This window comes from Pinus tabuliformis, chromosome 7 (genome assembly GCF_031772625.1).
Source record: "Pinus tabuliformis cultivar Carrire ecotype Pingquan chromosome 7, CPIR1, whole genome shotgun sequence".
NCBI classification, from domain to species: Eukaryota; Viridiplantae; Streptophyta; class Pinopsida; order Pinales; family Pinaceae; genus Pinus; species Pinus tabuliformis.
The window spans coordinates 1,662,622,144-1,662,630,834 of record NC_142293.1 but is presented as its reverse complement, the minus strand read 5'-3'; the positions used below and the strand labels follow the sequence as shown (position 1 = coordinate 1,662,630,834).

General features: G+C 36.9%; 1 non-coding gene across 1 annotated transcript; it reads right to left on the bottom strand.

Moving 5' to 3' along the window:
• Nucleotides 1-7,495: 7,495 nt before the first annotated feature.
• LOC149254836 (small nucleolar RNA SNORD36) lies at nt 7,496-7,571 on the bottom strand. The gene has a single exon (XR_016267304.1). It is a non-coding gene; the product is annotated as a small nucleolar RNA SNORD36 (small nucleolar RNA).
• Nucleotides 7,572-8,691: the final 1,120 nt, after the last annotated feature.

Here is an 8,691-nt window from a genome sequence, read left to right as displayed (position 1 = left end):
CTCCGCATTTTGTGGTCGCGGAGTGTGTAGGTGTTAAAGAATCATAGGGTTGTCCGCCCTTATTTTCGAACTGTAATGTCGGCTTTCAAAGATCTACCCATGTTCTGAGCTAAGTTCTAAGTAGAAAGAATAGAAGATAGACACATGAAGATATGATGTATGAGAGATAGCTCTGAGGAAGAAGTCTAAGTTTTGGGTTGTAGTATAGGTAGAGGCTCTGCAGTTGAATGCGGAGAGGCCTAGGGTAGAAGTCTGTAACTGAGTGCACGAAGCCTTGCAGCTGAGTGCACAGGGTGGGTCGAGTCTATAATTGTCTGGAATTATCAATAAAGAGAAGCATTCTACAATTTTCACGCCTTTATTTCTTGTTTATGCATCTTGTTATGTTGGGTATGAATTTCACTTATAATGCTTATATGATGCACGAATGTATGTAAATGTGTTGGTTAAGTGAATGCAAGTAAGAGCATCTATTTATGTGAAGCTAACTAAGATCATTTAATAAGATAAGTAAGACACTTAGCCTAGTTTGGGAGATATCGCAATTCGCTGCCCTCTCAGCTCGCAAGCCATAGGTTAGGGCTACGCGGAAACCTACTATACCCTTTCATGAAGGTACTGAAGGGTGGAACAAAGGAATAAGCAACCTGCATGAAGGTAGGTATAGACAGAATAAACCGACATCATAACCATCTCAAGGGTGCAGAAGCTTGGTTCTAGCATCCCCCCATACTGTTTCGGGTGAGACTTTGATCCGCGCTCTGTAGGTTGATGTCGAAAGGGCAAGTAGTGTAGGGATTTGTTTGGCTAACTAACGCTGAACTTGGGTTAGGCCCCCTCAAGCCAACAACTATTATTGAAGGACTTGGCTCTTATAATAATTGGTGGAATAAGGAATTACTAAGAGGGGGGAGTGATTCAGTGATAGTGAGATTATTAAACCTTTTAAGAATAATTCTTTAATTCTTTCCTCTACTGTTAGTTACTTGTGATAGCTTTCATACAAAATAAAAATGACTAGCAAGATAAGGAATTCACATGGACAAACAATACACCACATGAGAAGCATACAAATATTGACACGTGTATTTTTATGCTGAAACCCAACTGGAGAAAATAACAAGTTTGTTTGTTGTTATGATATAAATTAAGCACTTACTTAATTACATCATTTTGTTTGTGATCATCCACTCACAGGAGGAATCAACCCCATTAAGATAGTAAGTCCCTACTTACCAAGAGGCACAAACCCATTATGAATGCAGGTCACCACCTACTCTAGCTGTTGTTCTACCTTTCGTACAATTTTCAAAGCGAACATAGGGGAAAATACATATATAGAGAAATACAAATCTGATTCACTATACTATTAGTTCCCTTACTTTAACTACCATGTTCCCCTATGGATTTTTCTCTCTGCTAGCTCATCCAGGTCAGCTATCCACCCTATGATGCACCTTCACTCAACCAGACACACTCTCCAATTCTCACTATGACACACACAAAATTTGTATTCCCGCACTTTTCATAACTACTGTCCAAAAGTTTGTTTCTCTCTTGTGCTGTGATCAATGTTGTCTCTGTCAACCATCATTTATCCATTCACAATGCCTAAGTGTACTCCTGCAATTGGCACTCCTTCCTGTTATTGTGTTTGATACATTGCTACTGCAGTCATATTAAACATGGAACATGGGCTTTCGAGCATTTTCTCCTTCTTTGCTACTAAAAAAATATAGTTACATATTAATTGATACAAGAAATGTCCACCTGAGTGTCTTTCAACATACCAATAAAAAATCATATTTCTTTCTCTACGCCCTTGGTTCTTTTAGCTCCACAACTAAGTGCCAAAAGATTCAGAAGATACTTGTACCAAATATTTCTTAAATTCTAATTAGAGAGGAGCTGCGAAATATCTGACTGTTGAAATACCCATGTGGCTTCTCCATAGAACTTAGGTGTTAAGCCCTTTAGGATCCTATTTTGGACCTATCTCCTTGTGTTCTTTCTCTACACCCTTGGTTCCTTGGGCTCCACGACCAAGTTCTAACAACATCAGAAGCTCCTTGTATTGGAGGATTCTCAAATTTCAATTAGAGAGGAGCTATGAAATTTTTGACCTCTGATATACTTACATGATGACATCATGCTCTTTTCATACACCCCATGTGTTGTCTCCTTAGTGGTGACATGTGTCACGAGGAGTTTCCCCATTAGGCCACCCAATAATGCTAAATCTGACTTTCATATATCCTTGATACAACCATGTCACGATGATGTCATATGCCACTATCAGCTCCTGAGGGACAATTAACTTTTGCCATATGTCCTATTTGAGGAGAGAGAAATGGTCCCCCGATCCTTTTATTTTGTTAAAAAATTCCTTTGCAAACCCCCGCTACTTGAGACCCGCAACACTTTTAAAAGGGATTCATGAGTAAGGAGTTACGAAAATTTGAATTTCTGATGTTCTGAAGTTCCAAACCTTTGAGGTTCCAATATTTTTTCATTCTGATGTCCCAAGATAAGAAGTTATGAGGTTCTGAAGTTCCAAAGTTCTAAACCATTGAGGTCCTGAGACTCTAACTCTCTGAAGTTCCAAAGTTCTAAAATTTGGCCCGCTCCTCAGGACTTTAAGATCCTTACTTTGAATATCAATAAATTTTTATCCTGAGCTCAATTTAAGGAGTTCGATATACTATTGGAAATTGTTTTCAAAGCACTTTCAGGATCCTCCTACGGACCTATCTCCTCTTTTTATTTCTCTATGCCATTGGTTCTTTGGGTTCCATGACCAAGTGCCAACAACATCAGGAGCTCCATGTATCAGAGCACTCCCAAATTTCAATTAGAGAGGAGTTATGAAATCTTCAACCTTCGATATGCTTACTGGTATTGAGTTTCATGCCTATTTTCATCACTATTTTTCACATGCAGAGTATATGAATGTGGTTAATTGGTCATGATTTGTCAATGACATGGAGGATTTCCTAGATTGATATTGGATTTTCCTAGCATTTCCATTTCTAGGATAGTCATGGTGTTGTGGGGTTTACCTTTATTTTCTGGTTGGTTTTCTTTCACCTTTGGATGTGGGTCGAGTTATTAGTTTCTGGAAGCCTTGGTTGGACAAACATTCTAGAAGCCCTCTAACAACTTGGGTTGAGTTACTATTCCTGGATGCCTTGATTAGACAAACGCTCTAGAATCTTTGTAACAACTTGAGTTGAGTTACTAGTCCTAGAAGCCTTGGTTGGACAAATGCTCTAGAAGCCCTTGGTGGGTTGAGTTACTAGTATTGGAAGTATTGGTGGAAAAACGCTCTATAATCGTAGCGGCTATTGTGATTCTAGTTACTAGTCTGGGAAGCCTTGGTTGGAAAAATGCTCTGGGAGCTCGGTGAAAGCAATGGTTTGTCTTAATAGTCCTCAAACTTGCGTTGGAACAAATGCTCTAGAGCCCTAAACAACTTAGATAGAGACCAATCCAGTCATTGTTACTGATGTCTGACTATGAGGTGGAGTCACTGGTTGTGGATTTTGGTGGTTTGGCCTCTCGAATCCCTAGATGGAATTGATTGATTTGTATCATGAGATCCCACATTCTTGTTTGGAGTATGGCACATGGGTGACTAGATAAAAGAAATATTTGGTTCAAACTAGTCTACGGTCAAGTGGTTTTTGGAAGTTCCATACCTGGTTGACCTATGCAATCATCAATAAGAGATATATTCCTCCTTGGTATGTTTAGGGGAAAAATACTTGTTTATATGTCGCTTATAGGGTCGTTCTATGTTTAACATACTTGATGCTTATATGTCAGTTACGAATGGGTTTTACGACGATCCTGATATTTGGCTCATATCATGTTATTACCTCTAAATGAATGAACAATGTATCTATGGCCTAATAGATGAAATTGCAGTGAACGTGTGAGGAATTTATGCTTCTTAGTGATTCTTAGATAGGTATGAGACCCATATGCTCAAGTTTATTGTTTAGACATGTAGCTTTCATGCTTGTGACAAGTTTGACGAAATGTCTGTCATGGCTAGTAGGCTTCTAGTCTTGTCCTTGTTGATGTTTTTTCAAATATATCTTTGTTTCGCTATGAAATTTCATTTCTGAAGTTGTCATTGAGTTATGGGTAGTGACCTGGGCTCTGGGCCTAAAACAGGGCATAAATCCTGGAGTTGCAGGCACAATCGTGGGGGAAAACGTCCCCGGACAATCTTTTTCCCTAGCTATGGGAGTGTCTAGAGCCTCCTAGACACACCCTTGTCCATATCAAGGGATCTTCTATGGCTTTGATGCATTAAAACTTCAGTTGGTCTTAGGGGCTAGTTACCTGAGTGGTTGGGATGGTTCCTGGGAGTTCAGTTGCTCATGTGGAAGGTCTGTGTGATGTGTTATGTCGATTGCACTTCATTAAATAACACATAGGGAGTCAAATCATGTCATAGTAACTTCCCATCACATGTTTACCCTCATTGGTCAATTACTTTGGTAGATATGGGAGGAGGATGTTACAATGTCCCATGAGATAGAACTAGAATTGGTGTAAAATTGGTATAGAAGACCAAGCTGAATGAAAAAGGAGATATTGAGAAACATAAGGCAATGTTGGTTGCCAAATGATTCTCACAATAGTTTGGTGTTGACTATGGTGAAAAATTTTCTCGAGTAGAAAGGTTAGACACTATTAGAACCATTTTATCCGCAACAACTTAACACAAATGGAATGTCTATCAGCTTGATGTAAAATCTTCTTTCCTACATGGTATATTGCAGGAAGATGTTTATGTAGAGTAGACTCCTAATTTTGAATTTTCAGGGAAGGAGAATAAGGCATACAGATTGACAAAATCTTTGTATGGTTTGAAACAACTTCCAAGAGTTTGGTGTAGTCACATCGACACCTATCCCATCAAAAGTGGATTTTACAGAAGAAGCCATGAGCCAAATTTGTATACAAAAACTCATCAAGGAAAAATCCTTATTGTATGCTTTACATAAATGATCTCCTTTATATAGGCATTATGATGTTAGAAGATTTCAAAGCAACAATGCAAACAAAGTTTGGTATCACTGATCTAGGGGTCATGAATTACTTCTTAGGCATTGAAATTCACCAATCTACTAATGGCATTTTTGTTGGTAAACAAAAATATGCCATTGATATCATCCAAAAGTTCAAAATGACCAATTACAAGCCTACTGGTACAACAATTTATCAAGGTACCAAATTGATCAAAGAAGATGTAGCACAACTAGTTGAACCCACATTGAAGAAAACTATAGTACATGGTTTATTATATCTCACTGCAACTAGACTTGATATCATGTTTGCAGCAAGTTTTGTCTCTAAGTTTATGAAATCATTTATTATTGATGTTTACAATGTAATATATTTAGCTGTTTTGAATATAATTGAAAAGAGCAATCTTTGTTCCATAGTTTTCAATTTTCGTAAGTAATAATAGGGTAAAATATTGATGGCATGGATTCCAATTATTCATGGCATTGATTGCAGAACAAACTCATGTTTCTTTCTCATTATCCATTGACATCTACATATATGGATTAATTGAAGGTACAAAAATGTTATGGGAAATCTATATTGTTGTGTAGCTTCAAGGTCCAACAGTCACCTTTGATACGAGGAGGCTAACATTGTTTTTGTCCCTTCAAAATGTGAGTTATTTCTTTCTTTCATTCGCTGGTAGAGAGTCTATTCCACTGCATTATTTTATCTTGAAATGTTACTGTCATATTTTTAACAACAATATATCTTAGTATTATACAAAATTTATCGTTGGATCAATTCTATTTATTTGTTAGCATTATAACTTATTTGTTGTCCTTGATGGAAACCTACTTGATTAAGATGTCAACATGATGGTTATGTAGATACTACAAGTGAGATAGACAAGCGGATATTAGTTTAGAGATAGAGGAATGGTAAAGATGAAGTTTGGAAAGTATACATGGGTCCTATGAATAAAGTTTTCATACATATGTGAGTATGGTGAAGAAAATTCGCGTACAGTTTCTGCACCATGGTATTGTCAATACTAGGGGCCTTTACCGCGGTATTGGATCATAGTAATGAGCACTAAGGTATTGGATAAGGCCTAAGATATATAAGGAGATGCAGATCAGAGTGTTCAATGTGCAAGTTTTGTGTTTTGTATGAATGATTTGATCTAAAAGAGGTGTTAACCAAGGATAAGGGAAAATACACAGATCTTAAAAATATGAAGTAATATATCATATGAACTTGTTTTACATGTTAAAATATATATAACAGTGATAGATATGTGATGTTAATGATACTCTCACATGAATATGAGACAATAAGGGTTTTGAAATATATTTTTTGGTCACGATGAAAGAAGGACTCAATAATTTCAAATATGTATGCTAGTTTAACTTTGAGAGATCATGTATATACGTGGATCTTGTTTTGGAAAGTCACATATATATTCTATAGTATGGACAAATCTATACACAAGTGTCAATTATGAACTGATGATAATGGTGAATTTGTTTTATTGTGTTTTCTATTTTCTGTCAATGAAGCCTCTCTTACAATAATTTGTGTTTGACACAACTGATTGGGTTGAATTAATTATGAATTAGAAGTTAACTAAGTGATGATGCTACCATGTGAAAATATGTATTTGGTTCTGTGATTTATGTTGGATTCAATATATATTTGGGTGATTGATTCAGTGGCATGGTGGTTCAAATTCATCTATCAATATTTTGATATTTGTACGTGGGTATTCTTTAGGAGAAGTGCGCACATGCACAAGTATGATCAATAAAAATTGTTTATATAATATGGTGCATGTTTGATTAGGGTTTGCAATTTTATCAAATTGTTTCTATGATGGGTAACATTCTTTGATTTGGTATATTGATGAGGTGCTATGCATTTGTATGATTTATTCTGAATTGATCAAGTTGCATTGGTTATATTATAAGATTTGATGATCAAGTATTTGAGTAGTTGATTTCAGAATTGTTAAGAGTGGATCTAGTTTGAAACATTATGAAAAGTTATCCATAAAAAGCCGAGGATAGCAATCTTCACACAAACGGGTTGTACCTCCCTTCCAGTAGGAGCTAGAAAATGATAGAAGCTTGTAGACTTCTACAGGTAGGAACCTATGTACTGGTTAAAGTCTACCACAATAAAAGAGTTGTAAGAAGATTATTTTTTAATAAAGGAAGAAGATATAGACTATAACAATGGTGCTTTTCTCCCACATTGGGTTTCCACCTAAAAATCATGGTGTTCATATGGTTATGTGTGTTTACTTTCTAACTACTTCTTAACTTTTCTTCCAATGGAAAAATCGTAATCTTTCATTATGTGGAAAAATTACATGTAGTAGATGCCCAAGGCATATGCAAATCTGTTGGCCCCCGGCCATTCCAAAAAATTGTATCAAAAGATATAGATGGCCTAAGCCATTTCCTGTAGGATTGTTCAGTGAGAAAAAACTTGTACATATTATCCTCACAGAGGTATTCAGTCTGTTTTTCTATATATCATAAAAAATATACATAGTTTTTTGAGAAAATAAAAGACCAAGATAAAGCAGCAAAAAATATTTTTTAGGGCCTTTCCACCCTATGGTACTCCTAATCTATATAAGGCCTGTGGTGGTATTGATAATGATCTTCTCCCATTTGTTCAGAGATCATCCACAAGCCTCAGGGTAGTAGCGTGCCCTCCTTGGAAATCCTATCAGTGTCTTCATTATATTCCCTATATATATGATGACGAGAGATTGAGTTAAAAACTGCTTTGAAAGTGTTGACTTCATCCAATATATTTCGAAGTGAAATAGCATGACATTGATTTTTATTGTTGAACCAGTTGATAATGATTTTTGAATCCCCATAAATCTGAATGGTAGAGCAATCGTGAGCTAATGCAAAGTGTAGCAAATGTTTGAGGGTGATTAGCTTGACATAATTGTTTGTTCCCTCCCCCAATCCCAATTGGACCTTGTAGAAATGCTGATTAGAAATATATAAAATGAAGCCCCCTCCGCATCCATGAGATTGAGCCGCTCCGTCGAAAAAAGCCCATGGCCTAGTTTTGCTGATCTATCTGGGGGCAGTAGTTCTACGAATGAGGGTATTTTCAACTTCTGGGATGTCATGATAGGCTACCACAGCCTTTGCTATGATAAGAGACCATCGGGTAGTTGCTTCGTTGAATATAATGTGATTCCAGGTGAGCCATATAGTCCAACAGAGGATGAGGGGAAGGCATTGTTTCTTAGAGCCCTGGTGTGTTGCGTTCCAGTTGTTCCAGGCTTGTAGTATAGAGGGACCCTGCCATGTATTCTGAATAGAGAGTTGTTGAGTTATTGTTTGCCAAAACTGGACGACTATAGGACAGAGCAAAAGTAGATGCTCGTTTGATTCAGAGTCTTATCTGCATAATACACACCAATTCAGACCATGTATGGATCTGTGTAAGAGGGATTCCCCTATGGGGGTTTTGTTTTACACGAATAATTGCACCCGAGGAGGTGTTTTCAACTTCCAAATCTATTGCCACCATTCTTTTGAGATTTCTAGTTTGCGATCGGAAAGGATGTCAGTGTAGCCCATATTTGGAGTATATTTCCCATGCTTAGATAGCATCCATACAAGTTCATCTGGA